Here is a 15,989-nt window from a genome sequence, read left to right as displayed (position 1 = left end):
TTAGAAATAGTGTCTGTATGTTGTTGACTTTATAGGATGAGTTTCAGGCAGTGAACAGCTGTCCTGCCCCAGGAGAAGCCTGGAGGCCTGATTTGCACTTAAAACTTGGGTCGACACAGTTACAGTGCTCAGGGGTGTGAAAAATCCACACCCCTGAGTGCCATTGCTATGCTGACCTAACCCCGGGTGCAGACACAGCCAAGATGACAGAAAAATGCTTCCATCCACCTAGCTATAGTCGCTTGGGGAGGCAGAGTTCCTACTTCAGTAGAAAAACACCTTCTGATGCTGTGGTCTGCCTCTAAGGCCATGTCTACACTACGAAAGTACTCCGATGTTACAGAAGTCGATTTTTGGGAACAGATTGTATAAAGACAAGTGCATACGTCCACACTAAACACATTAATTCGGCGGTGTGTGTCCACAATACCGTGGCAAGTGTTGACATTCCGAGCGGTGCACTATGAGTAGCTATCCCACAGTTCTCGCAGTCCCCGCTCCCCATTGGAATTCTGGGCTGAGCGCCCAATGCCTGATGGGGCCAAAAATTTGTTGTGGGTGGTTATGGGTAAATGCTGTTAGTCAACTCTCCCTCCCTCCATGAAAGCAACAGCAGACAATCATTTCACGCCCTTTTCCCTGGATTGCCTGAGCAGACGCCATAGCACAGCAAGCATGGAGCCCATTCAGCTCACCACAGCAGTTATGTCCATTGTAAACACCTTGCGCACTATCGTGCAGTTTATGCAGAACCAGCACCTGAAAAACCAGGTGAGGAGGCAACGGCAGCGTGGTGATGAGGACATGAACACAGATTTCTCTAAAACCGCGGTCCCCAGCAATTTGGAGATCATGGAGTTACTGGGGCAGGCTCATGCGGTGGAACGCCGATTCTAGGCCTGAGAAACAAGCACAGAATGGTGGGACCGCATAGTGTTGCAGGTTTGGGATGATTCCCTGTGGCTGTGAAACGTTCGCATGCGTAAGGGCACTTTCATGGAACTTTGTGACTTGCTTTCCCCTGCCCTGAAGCTCAAGAATACCAAGATGAGAGCAGCCCTCACAGTTCACAAGCGAGTGGCAATAGCCCTGTGGAAGCTTGCAAGCTACCGTCAGTCAGTAATCAATTTGGAGTGGGCAAATCTACTGTGGGGGTTGCTGTGATGCAAGTAGCCAATGCAATCATTGAGCTGCTGCTATCAAAATTAGTGACTCTGGGAAATGTGCAGGTCATAGTAGATGGCTTTGCTGCAATGGGATTTCCTAACTGTGGTGGGGCTATAGACAGAACCCATATCCCTATCTTGGGACCGGACCACTAGGGCAGCCAGTACATAAACTGCAAGGGGTACTTTTCAATGGTGCTGCAAGCACTGGTGGATCACAAGGGACGTTTCACCAACATCAACATGGGATGGCTCGGAAAGGTTCATGACGCTCACGTCTTCAGGAACTCTGGTCTGTTTAAACGGCTGCAGGAAGGGATTTACTTCCCAGACCAGAAAATAACTGTTGGGTATGTTGAAATGCCTATAGTTATACTTGGAGACCAAGCCTACCCCTTAATGTCCTGGCTCATGAAGCTGTACACAGGCACCCTGGACAGTAGTAAGGAGCTGCTCAACTATAGGCTGACCAAGTGCAGAATGGTGGTAGAGTGTGCATTTGGACGTTTAAAGGGTCACTGGCGCAGATTACTGATTCGCTCAGACCTCAGCGAAACCAATATTCCCATTGTTATTGCTGCTTGCTGTGTGCTCCACAATCTCTGTGAGAGTAAGGGGGAGACATTTATGGTGGGATCGGAGGTTGAGGCAAATCGCCTGGCCACTGAATATGCGGAGCCAGACACCAGGGCGGTTAGAAGAGCACAGCAGGAAGTGCTGCACATCAGAGAATCTTTGAAAACCAGTTTCATGACTGGCCAGGGTACTGTGTGACGCTTCTGTTTGTTCCTCCTTGATGAAAACCCAGCCCCTTGGTTGCCTCTAAATTCGCTGAAAGCCACATGCCCTCCCCCCTTCGATCACAGTTTGCTTGCAAAGGAAATAAAGTCACTATTGTTTAAAAAAACATGTATTCTTTATTAATTGATTATAAAAATAGGGAGATAACTCACAAGGTAGCCTGGGTGGGGTGTGGAAGGAGGGGAGGAGGGAAGGAAAAGGCCACTTTAAAACTTGTTGAATGACAGCCTTCTGTTGCTTAGGCTGTCCACTGGCGTGGAGTGGTTGGGTGCCCGGAGCCTCCCTCCACCACCCACCCCCCGTGTTCTTGGACGTCTGGGTGAGGAGGCTATGGAACTTGGGCAGGAGGGAGGGCGGTTAAACAGGGGCTGCTGCAGCAGCAGCAGTCTGTGATCCTGCTGCCGTTCATGAACCTCCACCAGACGCCAGAGCATGTCCGTTTGATCCCTCAGTAGCCCCAGTGTTGCCTCATTCCTCCTCTGATCTTCCTGCCACCACCTCTCCTCACATTCATTGGCCACTTTCCTGTACTCTGCTATTGTGTCCCTCCACACATTCTGCTGAGCTCTGTCAGTGCCGGACAAATGCATGAGCTCAGAGAACATTTCATCACGCATGCGTTTTTTTCGCCACCTTATCTGAGATAGCCTTTGGGACGGAGGAGGGAGGCTTGAAACATTTGCAGCTGCTGGAAGAAAAAAAGGGAGTGAAGTATTTAAAAAGATACATTTTACAGAACAATGGCTATACTCTTTCACGGTGAACAACACTATTCACATTACATAGCATATGTGATTTTGGTACGAGGTCGCATTTTGCATCTTATATTGAGTGCCTGCGGCTTTGATGTTAGAGATCAGACACGCAGTGCCGGGAAACAGAATTTGGCTTGCAGACAGCCATGGTAAGCCATAGTCTTTCGGCTTCTGCAACCTTCATAACAGCAGCGTCCTCCTCTCCCATACCAAACAAAGCATGTTGAGTTGGTAATTTAGTGCTGCGGTTTTCTTCTTAACGTGCAGGAACAGAAACCAAATTAACCCTTGTTGTTCCTTGACTTTAGCAAAGCTTTTGACATGGTCTCCCACAGTATTCTTGCCAGCAAGTTAAAGAAGTATGGGCTGGATGAATGGACTATAAGGTGGATAGAAAGTTGGCTAGATTGTCGGGCTCAACGGGTAGTGATCAGTGGCTCCATGTCTAGTTGGCAGCCAGTATCAAGTGGAGTGTCCCAAGGGGCGGTACTCAGGCCAGTTTTGTTCAATATCTTCATAAATGATCTGGAGGATGGTGTGGATTGCATCCTCAGCAAGCTTGCAGATGACACTAAACTGGGAGGAGAGGTAGATACGCTGGAGGGTAGGGATAGGATACAGAGGGCCCTAGACAAATCAGAGGATTGGGCCAAAAGAAATCTGATGCGGTTCAACAAGGACAAGTGCAGAGTCCTGCACTTAGGACGGAAGAATCCCGTGCACTGCTACAGACTAGGGACCGAATGTTTTGGCAGCAGTTCTGCAGAAAAGGACCTTGGGGTTACTGTGGACGAGAAGCTGAATATGAGTCAACAGTGTGCCCTTGTTGCCAAGAAGGCCAATGGCATTTTGGGATGTATAGGTAGGGGCATTGCCAGCAGATTGAGGGACGTGATCGTTCCCCTCTATTCAACATTGGTGAGGCCTCATCTGGAGTAGTGTCTCCAGTTTTGGGCCCCACACCACAAGAAGGATGTGGAAAAATTGGAAAGAATCCAGCGGAGGGCAACAAAAATGATAAGGGGACTGGAACACATGACTTATGAGGAGAGGCTGAGGGAACAGGGATTGTTTAGTCTGCGGAACAGAAGACTGAAGGGGGATTTGATAGCTGCTTTCAACTACCTGAAAGGGGGTTCCAAAGAGGATGGATCTAGACTGTTCTCAGTGGTAGCAGATGACAGTACAAGGAGTAATGGTCTCAAGTTGCAGTGGGGGAGGTTTAGGTTGGATATTAGGAAAAACTTTTTCACTAGGAGAGTGGTGAAACACTGGAATGCATTATCTAGGGAGGTGGTGGAATCTCCTTCCTTAGATATTTTTAAGGTCAGGCTTGAGAAAGCCCTGGCTGGGATGATTTAGTTGGGGATTGGTCCTGCTTTGAGCAGGGGGTTGGACTAGATGGTCTCCTGAGGTCCCTTCCAACCCTGATATTCTATGATTCTATGAACTTCCCCCCATCCAATTCTCTGGGATGATTGCTTTACCCCTCACCCCACCGTGTGGCTGGTATCATAGAAGATCCCTGCTAGCCAAACGCAAACAGCTCCGTGCCAGTGGCCCTCCCCCCCACATTGCGTGGCTAACTGCGGGGAGGATTTCTTTTCAGCCACAGGCAAACAGCCCAGTAGGAACGGCCACCTCTCAATGTCCCCTTAATTAAATTCCCCTATTTCACCCAGGTTACCATGAATGATATCACTCTCCTGAGCATAACACAGAGAGATAAAAAACGGATGTTGCTTGAATGCCAGCAAACACCGGGACCATATGCTGCCAGGCTTTGTCATACAATGATACCAGATTACTTGCTACTAGCATGGCGTGGTAAAGTGTCCTACCATGGAGGACGGAATAAGGCTGCTCTCCCCAGAAACCTTCTGCAAAGGCTTTTAGAGTACCTCCAGAAGAGCTTCATGGAGATGTCCCTGGAGGATTTCCGCTCCATCCCCAGACATGTTAACAGACTTTTCCAGTACCTGTACTGGCCACAAATGCATCCCAAGTCCTCAGGGCTACTTAATAATTAAAAAATGCTTGCTTTTATAACATGTATTATATTTAAAAAGGTACACTGAGGTCCCTTCTCTGGCTTTGTTGGGTTGGGAGGGTATTTCAGTCAGGGTGATAAAAAGATCCTGGCTGTGGGGAGAATGGTGTGCTGTGTGCTCTCCTCAAGCTCATCCTCCTCCTCCTCATGTTCCCTAGAATTGCATACAGCTCAGCGTAGAAGCGGCATGTCTGGGGCTCTGTCCCGGAGCATCTGTTTGATTCTTTGGTTTTCTGGTATGCTTGTCTGAGCTCCTTAAGTTTCACACGGCACTGTGTTGCGTCCCTGCTGTAGCCTCTGTCCCTCTTGGCCTCAGAGATTTTTTGAAATGTTTTGGCATTTTGTCTTTTGGAACGTAGTTCTGATAGCATGGATTCCTCTTCCCATACAGCAATCAGATCCAGTACCTCCCGTTTGGTCCATGCTGGAGCTCTTTTTCGATTCTGGGACTGCATGGTCTCCTGTGCTGATGAGCTCGCCTGGCCAAACAGGAAATGAGATTCAAAAGTTCCCGGGGCTTTTCCTGTACACCTGGCCAGTGCATCCAAGTTCAGAGTGCTGTCCAGAGCGGTCATGGTGCCCTGTGGGATAGCTCCCGGAGGCCAATACCTTCAAAGTGCGCCCACACTAACCCCAATTTGAAATGGCCATGTCAATTTCAGGGCTAATCCCCTTGTTGGGGAGGAGTACAGAAATCGGTTTTAAGAGCCCTTTATGTTGGAAAAAATGGCTTCGTTGTGTGGACGGGTGCAGGCTTAATTTGATTTAATGCTGCTAAATCCGACATAAACTCGTAGTGTAGACCAGGCCTAAGCTACAGAGCGTATAGCAGCATAGTTATGGTGCTGTCGCTATGCTGCTTTAGTGCCCGTAGCGTAGATGTGGCCTGCGATTCAGAAAGACGCACTTCCTCCTCTTTTAGCCCTTTAGCTCTGGAGAAGTGCTAAGTTACCCACAACACACACATGCACCCTGACTGGCCAACTACTCTGGACAGTGAGTAGCCAGGACTCCTCCCACCCCCTTACTCCCAAGCGGGGAGCCCCAGGGAAACAGTCTCTGCTCTCCTTCCCACAGCTGAAGGCATAATCTCAGTAGTAGAGTAAGAAGGGCCTTGTTCTCCCTCACTCTCCTATGTGCCCAAGCAAGGGGCATGACAGTCTGTTACACTCTAGACATAAGGTTTGTGTATTTTGGGGTCAATGCTGGTAGAATCCTGGTGGTTAATTACTGTAAAATATGTCTCCCTGAAACTTCTACACTGGGGGGCTATTTCATACAATATTTTTGAAGAATATAACTGAAATTGATGCTTTTCTCAACATTAGTAATGTGCATTTGTTTTACTTTTCCCTCCCATATGTGTATTGGTGAGAGTAGCTATCAGAAAATTATTTTTGTTTTAATTGTAAAATCACCATGATATTCTATTTTATAATTATGATTGGAAAATTATACATTAAAATATTTGAAGAAAAATGAGCAATCATATTGTAATGCATTTATCAAATTAGGTGCAAATGGAAAAAAGAAAAAAAAATAGCAAGGAGAATGAAAGGTGCTGTTTTGGTCATATGACTGTATAATAGAATATAGCATACAGTCAAATGGACTCATTAGTTACAGATGAGGCTTCGTGTATGCACAGCCACAGTAGCTGCATTGTAACTGGATCACTCAGGACTCAAGAAATTCATATTTTTTTCCTTTTTAAAAATCTGGTTCATGTATAAAATGTATGTGGAAGGCACATATAATAATTAAAATACTGACCTATTCATAGTCAGTCAATTTTGGTTTGGGACATGAAATGGTTGGCAGAATCCCAGGAAAGCATGAGTTGTAATTCACAGTTAAGGGTCTGATCCTGCAAACACTACCGGCCATAGTGGGACTTCAGTGGGACTGCTCACACTAGTAAACACTGTACCTGATGGTGAGTGGTTTAGGTTTGAGCCCTAGCAATTCAAATATAAACTAATCTCTCTCTTTCTGCTATTATTATTTCTTTCAGAGTAGCAGCCGTGTTAGTCTGTATTCGCAAAAAGAAAAGAATGCATCCGATGAAGTGAGCTGTAGCTCACGAAAGCTTATGCTCAAATAAATTTGTTAGTCTCTAAGGTGCCACAAGTACTCCTTTTATTATTTCTTCATTAGTTTTACTTCATAGTACTCAAAATATGCTGTGCTTTTTGAAAAGATGTGGAAAGACACTGTCTTGGATGAAACAGCTTGCAAAATGCATTCTTTGTATATAATGAGTGAGGAGAACTGTAATAGATTTAGGTTGTGGAACCTCCATAGGAATCCAGTGCTTTTCCACTGACAATGTCAGGTGTTAGAACTCTGTATACTAGTGGTGGGCAACCTGCAGCCCGTGGGCCGCAAGCAGCCCACCAGGATAATCTGCTGGCAGGCCGCCAGACAGTTTGTTTACATTTGCACAGCCGCCCGCAGCTCCCAGTGGCCATAGGAGACGATTTCTTCTGGTGCCGGTGGGTGCTTGATCCCTCTCTGCCCCTGGCCCCACCCTGACTTCACCCCTGACCCGCCCCCTCCTGCTCCCATTCCAACCCCTTCCCCAAATTCCCCACCCCAACTCCGCCCCGTCCCTGCCCCTATTTGACTCCTTCCCCAAAGTCCCCGCCCCAACTCCACCCATTCCAACCCCTTCCCCAAATCCCTGCCTCAGCCCTGCCTCTTCCCTGCCTCCTCCCCTGAGCACACCACATTCCTGCTCCTCCCCCATCCCTCCTGGAGTTTACTACAGCTGTTTGGTGGCGGTAAGCGCTAGGAGGTAGGTGGAGGAGCGGGGACGCAGCACGCTCAGGGGAAGAGGCGGTGAGGTGGGGCAGGGAGCTTGGCTGCCGGTGGGTGCAGAGCACCCACTAATTTTCCCCTATGGGTGCTCCAGCCCCGGAGCACCCACGGAGTTGGCGCCTATGCCAGTGGCCGTGGTTCAGTGTTCCCCACCAATGGGACCTGCGGGAAGCGGCGGCCAGCAAGTCCCTGTGGCCCGTGCCGCTTCACACAGCTCCCATTGGCCGAGAATGATGAACTGCGGCCACTGGGAGCTGTGGGCAGCCGTGCAAATGTAAACAAACTGTCTCATGGCCCACGGGCCGCAGGTTGCTCACCACTGCTGTATACAGATGCAGTTATTCCTGCTGACTTATGGTGACAGATAGGACCTATTAGTTCTGATAGAATCATAGAATATCAGGGTTGGAAGGGACCTCAGGAGGTCATCTAGTCCAACCCCCTGCTCAAAGCAGGACCAATCCCCAATTAAATCATCCCAGCCAGGGCTTTCTCAAGCCTGACCTTAAAAACTTCTAAGGAAGGAGATTCTACCACCTCCCTAGGTAACGCATTCCAGTGTTTCACCACCCTCCTAGTGAAAAAGTTTTTCCTAATATCCAACCTAAACCTCCCCCACTGCAACTTGAGACCATTACTCCTTGTCTTGTCATCTTCTACCACTGAGAATGTCTAGAACCATCCTCTTTGGAACCACCTCTCAGGTAGTTGAAAGCAGCTATCAAATCTCCCCTCATTCTTCTCTTCTGCAGACTAAACAATCCCAGTTCCCTCAGCCTCTCCTCATAAGTCATGTGTTCCAGACCCCTAATCATTTTTGTTGCCCTTCGCTGGACTCTCTCCAATTTCTCCACATCCTTCTTGTAGTGTGGGGCCCAAAACTGGACACAGTACTCCAGATGAGGCTTCACCAATGCCGAATAGAGGGGAACGATCACGTCCCTTGATCTGCTGGCTATGCCCCTACTTATACATCCCAAAATGCCATTGGCCTTCTTGGCAACAAGGGCACGCTGTTGACTTATATCCAGCTTCTTGTCCACTGTCACCCCTAGGTCCTTTTCTGCAGAACTGCTGCCTAGCCATTCGGTCCCTAGTCTGTAGCGGTGCATTGGATTCTTCTGTCCTAAGTGCAGGACCCTGCACTTATCTCTGTTGACCTCACCAGATTTCTTTTGGCCCAATCCTCCAATCTGTCTAGGTCCCTCTGTATCCTATCCCTACCTGCCACCGTATCTACCACTCCTCCTAGTTTAGTATCATCCGCAAATTTGCTGAGAGTGCAATCCACCCATCCTCCAGATCATTTATGAAGATATTGAACAAAACTGGGCCCAGGACCGACCGATATGAGAAGGGCTGGAGCCTCTTTCTAAGGTAGAGGAAATTGTGGGACTTGTATAACAGTACACCAGTCCCAGGAACAAGCAAACTCAGGAGAAAGTTTAGGGTGAGGTTGTTTGGTTTTTTTGGTTTTGTTTAAAGGAACAATAAAAAATAAATCCAAGGAAAAGGATGCGTATTAGCACTTCTGCCATTTTCACATTTTCTGTTATTGTTTTTCCACCCCTCATTTGAGTGGGTGGAAAAGGCCTACTCTGTCCTTTGACTTCCTCTTGCTTCTAATGTATTTGTAGAATGTTTTCTAGAGTGTGTTCTCAGTTGGGAGTAAGGTGGGAACTCTAACCACTTTCAGTGACAAACAGTGGTGAGAGGATAGGATGCAGAAGGACAATAATGTGGTTACTCACTTTGGGCATGTGCACATTGTGGTGGTGCATTTAAAAAATTGAGCATTAACTCTTATTGTGGATCAGATATGTGCAGGAATATGGAGAGAAGGAAAAGGCACACAAAAGAGAGACCTAAATTACAGAAGGAAGAAAAAGGGGAGGCATAATTGAAAAGTATGGTAAAACCTTTTGTAATGATGTATTACCAAAAATTATAACCAGTAAAAATCTAGATATATAGGTGATAATTTCATTCTCGTGACAAGAACAACCTATCAGAGCTTTGATCTTGTACTATGGTTCATTGTTTCAGTTCTTGATGGATTTGAAGCCTTAGGCCTTGATTCTGCAAATGCAAGTTTAATGGGACTACTCCATTGTGCAAAGGTAAGCACACTTCTGTAAATCCTACAGTACAAGATCAAAGCTTAAATGATTGTTCATGTCACTAAAACCTGAAAATATTTTCTAGTGGTGAAAGAATGTTATACTTTACAGTTGCCAAATCACAAATAACAACTCCTTCTTGGTGTTATATTGTCCTACCATTCCTTTCCCTTATCATATCTCCTTCATCTTTCTCCCTGACATCTTTGTAATTTTTCCTTAATATATTAATCCACACTTTTCCAGCACAAATAGTTTCTATAGTGTGTGCATGATAATTTATCAAGCAAAATTAAAGTATCACCATTGTTTGTCCCAAAATTAGAAAGGCCAAGGCACAAAAACTAGATTAAACTAGCAAGAGACATAAAGGGTAACCAGAAAACATTCTACAAATACATTAGAAGCAAGAGGAAGTCAAAGGACAGAGTAGGCCCATTACTCAATGAGGGGTGGAAAAACAATAACAGAAAATGTGAAAATGGCAGAAGTGCTAAATGACTTTTTTTGTTTCAGTTTTTACCAAAAAAATGTAGTAGCAATTGGATCAGAGGCTAAATAGAGAAAGAACAAGTTAAAAATTACTTAGACAAGTTAAATGTCTTCAAGTCAGCAGCACCTGATGAAATACATCCTAGAACAGCGGTTCTCCAACTTTAGCAACCCAAGGACCCCCATTTTGATTTTAAAATTTTTGGGGACCCCCAAAGCCCCCAACTCAGCCCCAGGCCCACCCTCACTCCACCCCTTCCACCAAAGTCCATCCTACCTCTTCCCCCCTACTCACTCCATCCCCCCTCAATCCGTTGCTCACTCTCCCCCACCCTCACTCACTTTCACCAGGCTGGGGCAGGGAGTTTGGGTGCAGGAAGGGTTATGGGGTGCAGGCTCTGGGAGAGAGTTTGGGTACAGGCTCCAGCTGGGCGGTTTTACCTAAGGCAGCTCCCAAAAGTGACTTGCACATCTCTGGCAGCAGCTCCTAGGCAGGTGGGCCAGAGGGTCTCCATGTGCTGCTCCTGCCTGTAGGCACCGCCCCTGCAGCTCCCATTGGCCACAGTTCCCGGCCAATGGGAGCTGCGGAGTCAGCTCTCGGGGTGGGGGCAGCATGCAGAGACTCCCTGCCCCCCACCCAGGGATGTGCCGACCACTTCTGGAAGCAGCACAGAATCAGGGCAGTAGGGAGCCTGCCTTAGCCCTCGTGTGCCACCACACTTTTAGCACCTAAAATCTCCTGGTTTGGCTTCAGTAGCCTGCGGGAGATAGAGTGAGGGGGAGGAGTTGATCAGCGGATTCCGTGGACCCCCTGGAGTGCCCTTGGGGACCCCCAGGGGTCTGCAGACCCCAGTTTGAGAAACGTCCTAGAATACTCAAGGAGCTGATGGAGGAGATAATTGCTAATGGCTTAGATATCTTCTAAAAGTCATGGAAACAGGAGAGATTTCCGAGGACTGAAGAAAGGGCAAATATAGTGCCAATCTATAAAAGGGGAATAAGGACAACCCAGGAATTACAGACCAGTCAGTTTAACTTGGTACTGGGTAAGATAATGGAGCAAATAATTAAACAATCAATTTGCAAACACCTACAAGATAATAAGGTGATAAGTAACGATCAGCATGGATTTGTCAAGGAGAAATTGTATCAAACCAACCTAATAGCTTTCTTTAACAGGGTAACAAACCTAGTCGATAGGGAGGAAGGAGTAGATGTGGTATATCTTGACTTTAGTAAGGCTTTTGTTATTGTCTTGCATGATTGTCTCATAAACAAACCAGGGAAATACAGGGATCAGTGGTCCCCAAACTGTGGGGCATGCGGAGGAAGGTTTGGTGGGGGATGGGCGGCAGGGCCCAGGCCAGCCCTCATGGGGGGGCAGGGAGGGAGCGCCACCCAGCCCTGCTCTTCCCCCAGCTCTGCTCCCGGGCCCAATCTGCAGCTCTGCTCCCAGTCCCCGCCCCTGGCTCGGCCCCCAGCTCTAGTCCCAGCTCTGCTCTGCCCCCTGGCCAATTCTGTCCTCATTCTCTCTCCGCCCCATCCCCAGTTCTTCCCCCAGCTCTGCCTTCAGACCAAGGTCCTCTGCTGAGCCAACTGTGCTGTAATGGAGGGGAAGCGCAAACAGATTCCATTACTGATAAGGGGAGGCATGATAAGAAAAGTTTGGGCACCACTGACCTAGATGGAGCTACTATAAGGTGGGTGCATAATTGGTTGGAAAACCATTCCCAGAGAATAGTTATCAGTAGTTCACAGTCAAGCTGGAAGGGCATATTGAATGAGTGTTGTAAGCAACAGACTTACAGAAGTAATTCTTCTGCTGTACTCCACGCTGATCATCAGGCCTCAACTGGAATATTGTGTCCAGTTCTGGGTGCCACATTTTGGGAAAGGTGTGGATGAATTGGAGAGAGTCCAGAGAAGAGCAACAAAAATGATTAAAGGTCTAGAAAACATGACCTGTGAAGGAAGATTGAAAAAATTGGGTTTGTTTAGTCTGGAGAAGAGATGACTGAGGGGGGACATGAGAACAGTTTTCAAGTACATAAAAGGTTGTTACAAGAAGGAGGGAGAAGAATTGTTGTTCTTAACCTCTGAGGATAGGAGAAGAAACAATGGTCTTAAATTACAGCAAGGGCAGTTTAGGTTGGATATTAGGAAAAACTTCCTGTCAGGGTACTCAAGCAATGGAATGAATTGCCTTGGGGGTTGTGGAATCTCCATCATTGGAGATTTTTAAGAGCAGGTTAGACAAACACCTGTCAGGGATGGTCTAGATAATACTTAGTCTTGCCTTGAGTGCAGGACACTGGACTAGAAGGCCTGGGGGTCCCTTCCAGGCCTCCAATTCTATGATTGTTTGTGTGCTAACAGTTACGATGGTATGCATCTGATGTGACCATAGTTTAAGTCCTGGTAAGTTGCTGCTGTAATTATATTCTTATACTGGGAATTATTCACAATATTTGTGTTCTTCTGAAATTCACATAACTTTGTAAAAGAGCTTTAAACTATATTTAGAACTATTTTTAAAACCTTCACAAATGTTACATACTTGTGCATTAAGATTTGTTAAAACAATGTTACTTTAAGAACTGTCTGAGTAAGGGATGATGTCAATCCAAGTTTTGCATAAGACAGCAATGCATATTGTATAAGAAATTCAGTGACTAGAAAACCATCCCTATGTCCTGATATTAATGGCAGTGATTGCTGTATAACTAAGTGTCAGATTCATTGGGCGATTGTTCGGTTGTCTACTTTTCTTGAAAATTTAATAAAGAAAGATAGAAAAAATCATTTGTATTCATTAACCTGAGATTTCTTCAAACCTGTGAAATTCAAAATGTTCTTGGGGAAACTTTCTTTTGTTAATATGGACCATTGTTTTTCACAAACATATTCTTATTCCTACTGTACAAGAACTGACAATTTGCCTCAGCTTAGCAAGGGAACATCATAGAATCATAGAATCATAGAATAACAGAGTTGGAAGGGATCTCTGGAGGCCATCTAGTCCAACCCCCTGCCCAGAGCAAGACCAATCCCAACTAAATCATCCCAGCCAGGGCTTTCTCAAGCCTGACCTTAAAAACTTCTAAGGAAGGGGATTCCACCACCTCCCTAGGTAACGCATTCCAGTGTTTCACCACCCTCCTAGTGAAAATTTTTTTCCTAATAGCCAACCTAAATCCCCCCCACTGCAACTTGAGACCATTACTCCTTGTCCTGTCATCTGCTATCACTGAGAATAGTCTAGATCCATCCTCTTTGGATCCACCTTTCAGGTAGTTAAAAGCAGCTATCAAATCCCCCCTCATTCTTCTCTTCCGTAGACTAAACAATCCCAGTTCCCTCAGCCTCTCCTCATAAGTCATGTGTTCCAGACCCCTAATCATTTTTGTTGCCCTTCGCTGGACTCTCTCCAATTTCTCCACATCCTTCTTGTAGTGTGGGGCCCAAAACTGGACACAGTACTCCAGATGAGGCCTCACCGGTGTTGAATAGAGGGGAACGATCACGTCCCTCGATCTGCTGGCAATGCCCCTACCTATACACCCCAAAATGCCATTGGCCTTCTTGGCAACAAGGGTATACTGTTGACTCATATCCAGCTTCTCGTCCACTGTCTCCCCAAGATCCTTCTCTGCAGAACTGCTGCTGAGCCATTCGGTCCCTAGTCTATAGCGGTGCATTGGATTCTTCTGTCCTAAGTGCAGGACTCTGCACTTGTCCTTGTTGAACCTCATCAGATTTCTTTTGGCCCAATCCTCCAATTTGTCTAGGTCCCTCTGTATTCTATCCCTACCCTCCAGCGTATCTACCACTCCTCCCAGTTTAGTGTCATCCGCACACTTGCTGAGCGTGCAATCCATACCATTCTCCAGATCATTAATGAAGATATTGAACAAAACCGGCCCCAGGACCGACCCTTGGGGCACTCCGCTAGATACCGGCTGCCAACTAGACATGGAGCCATTGATCACTACCCGTTGAGCCCGACAATCTAGCCAACTTTCTACCCACCTTGTAGTGCATCCATCCAGCCCATACTTCTTTAACTTAATGACAAGAATACTGTGGGTGACCGTGTCAAAAGCTTTGCTAAAGTCAAGGAATAACACGTCCACTGCTTTCCCTTCATCCACAGAACCAGTTATCTCATCATAGAAGGCAATTAGATTAGTCAGGCGTGACTTTCCCTTGGTGAATCCATGCTGACTGTTCCTGATCACTTTCCTCTCGTCTAAGTGGTTCAGAATTGATTCCTTGAGGACATGCTCCATGATTTTTCCGGGGACTGAGGTGAGGCTGACCGGCCTGTAGTTCCCAGGATCCTCCTTCTTCCCTTTTTTAAAGATTGGCACTACATTAGCCTTTTTCCAGTCTTCCGGGACTTCCCCCGATCGCCATGAGTTTTCAAAGATAATGGCCAATGGCTCTGCAATCACATCTGCCAATTCCTTTAGCACTCTCAGATGCAACGCATCCGGCCCTATGGACTTGTGCACGTCCAGTTTTTCTAAATAGTCCCGAATAATCAGATCTCCATGTTCGTTGCTACTGCACTGGACAGAAGTATTTCCTATGCCATGTGTAACAAAGCCCATCAGAATGAAAGAAAATATCCAACAGGCAGGGCCTAGCCAATGGCAATGCAATTTGGAAAGTATGAGTGTTTCCGATGCTGGAGTTGGGGAGACTAAGGGTGTCCAAGAAATCTCTAGAGGTGCCTAAATCTCTGAGCAATGCCTCAGTTTTCCAAGCCGATATTTGGGTACTGCACAATGGGAAAGTCAGGCCCTTTGCCAATTCGGTATCTCTCTTATCCTTGATTCCAAGAGAAACATGTGGTGACTTCTTCTACCCAACACACCTAAGGATCATTGTGGATAGATGCCACATTGTACACATATATTTACGTGGGATGGGATTACTATTGCTGTTGAGTAGATCTGATTATATCCAAGAGAGGACAGTGATATTGAGTGCTTTGACAGCTTCAAGATGTTTTTCAATATAACTTTGAATCAACCAAGTCTGTGCGTATAGCTTTACACAACTGTGTTTAAAATTGTGCGCAAGTCAATGATTTAATTGCAAATTAAACTGCCTGCTGATGGATGCTGCCACTAAGTTTGCAATTGCAGAGTTATAACAATGTATCAGAGGCCGGCTTCTTTCTAAAATAAATCAAATGTGTCTTGCAGCAGCAAGTAATCAAATTGTAGTTTATTTTCCTACAATCTCTATTCTGGTTTGGTTAGCAATTAGCATTTGCTTTTCTGGTCAAAATAATTGCTTTTGAATTAGGTGATTGCAACTGAGGCCATGTCTACACTACAGCAGCACAGCCACTGTAGCACCATAGTGCAGATACTTATGAGTGGCAGGTATAATTGGCCAGAGGCTTGGGCTGTGGTGGCTCTGCCTGAGCCCCACCTTTTCCTGTCCCTGCTCCACTGCTTTCCCAAGAGCCCCCCGCCCTGCCTGGTGAGTCCCTCCTCTCCTCCACTCCACCCTCGCCCCAGAGACCCTTGCTGTTTGCCATGTCCTCCCTCTCTTCCACCCCCCTCCCCTGCGAGGCCCCCACTGCTCTGAGTCCCTCCTCTCCTTCATTCCACCCCCACTCTCCAGAGGTCCCTGCTGCTCACCATGTCCCTCCTCTCCTCCAACCCCTCCCATGAGAGAACCCTGCTGCTCACCACCTCCCTCCTCAACCTCCACGCCGAGACCCCCCACCACCATTCGCCATGTCCCTCCTCACTCCCTTCTCCTGCGA

This window comes from Lepidochelys olivacea, assembly GCF_965140295.1.
Source record: "Lepidochelys olivacea isolate rLepOli2 genome assembly, chromosome: 4".
NCBI classification, from domain to species: domain Eukaryota; kingdom Metazoa; phylum Chordata; order Testudines; family Cheloniidae; genus Lepidochelys; species Lepidochelys olivacea.
Note: the sequence above shows the minus strand (reverse complement) of the source record.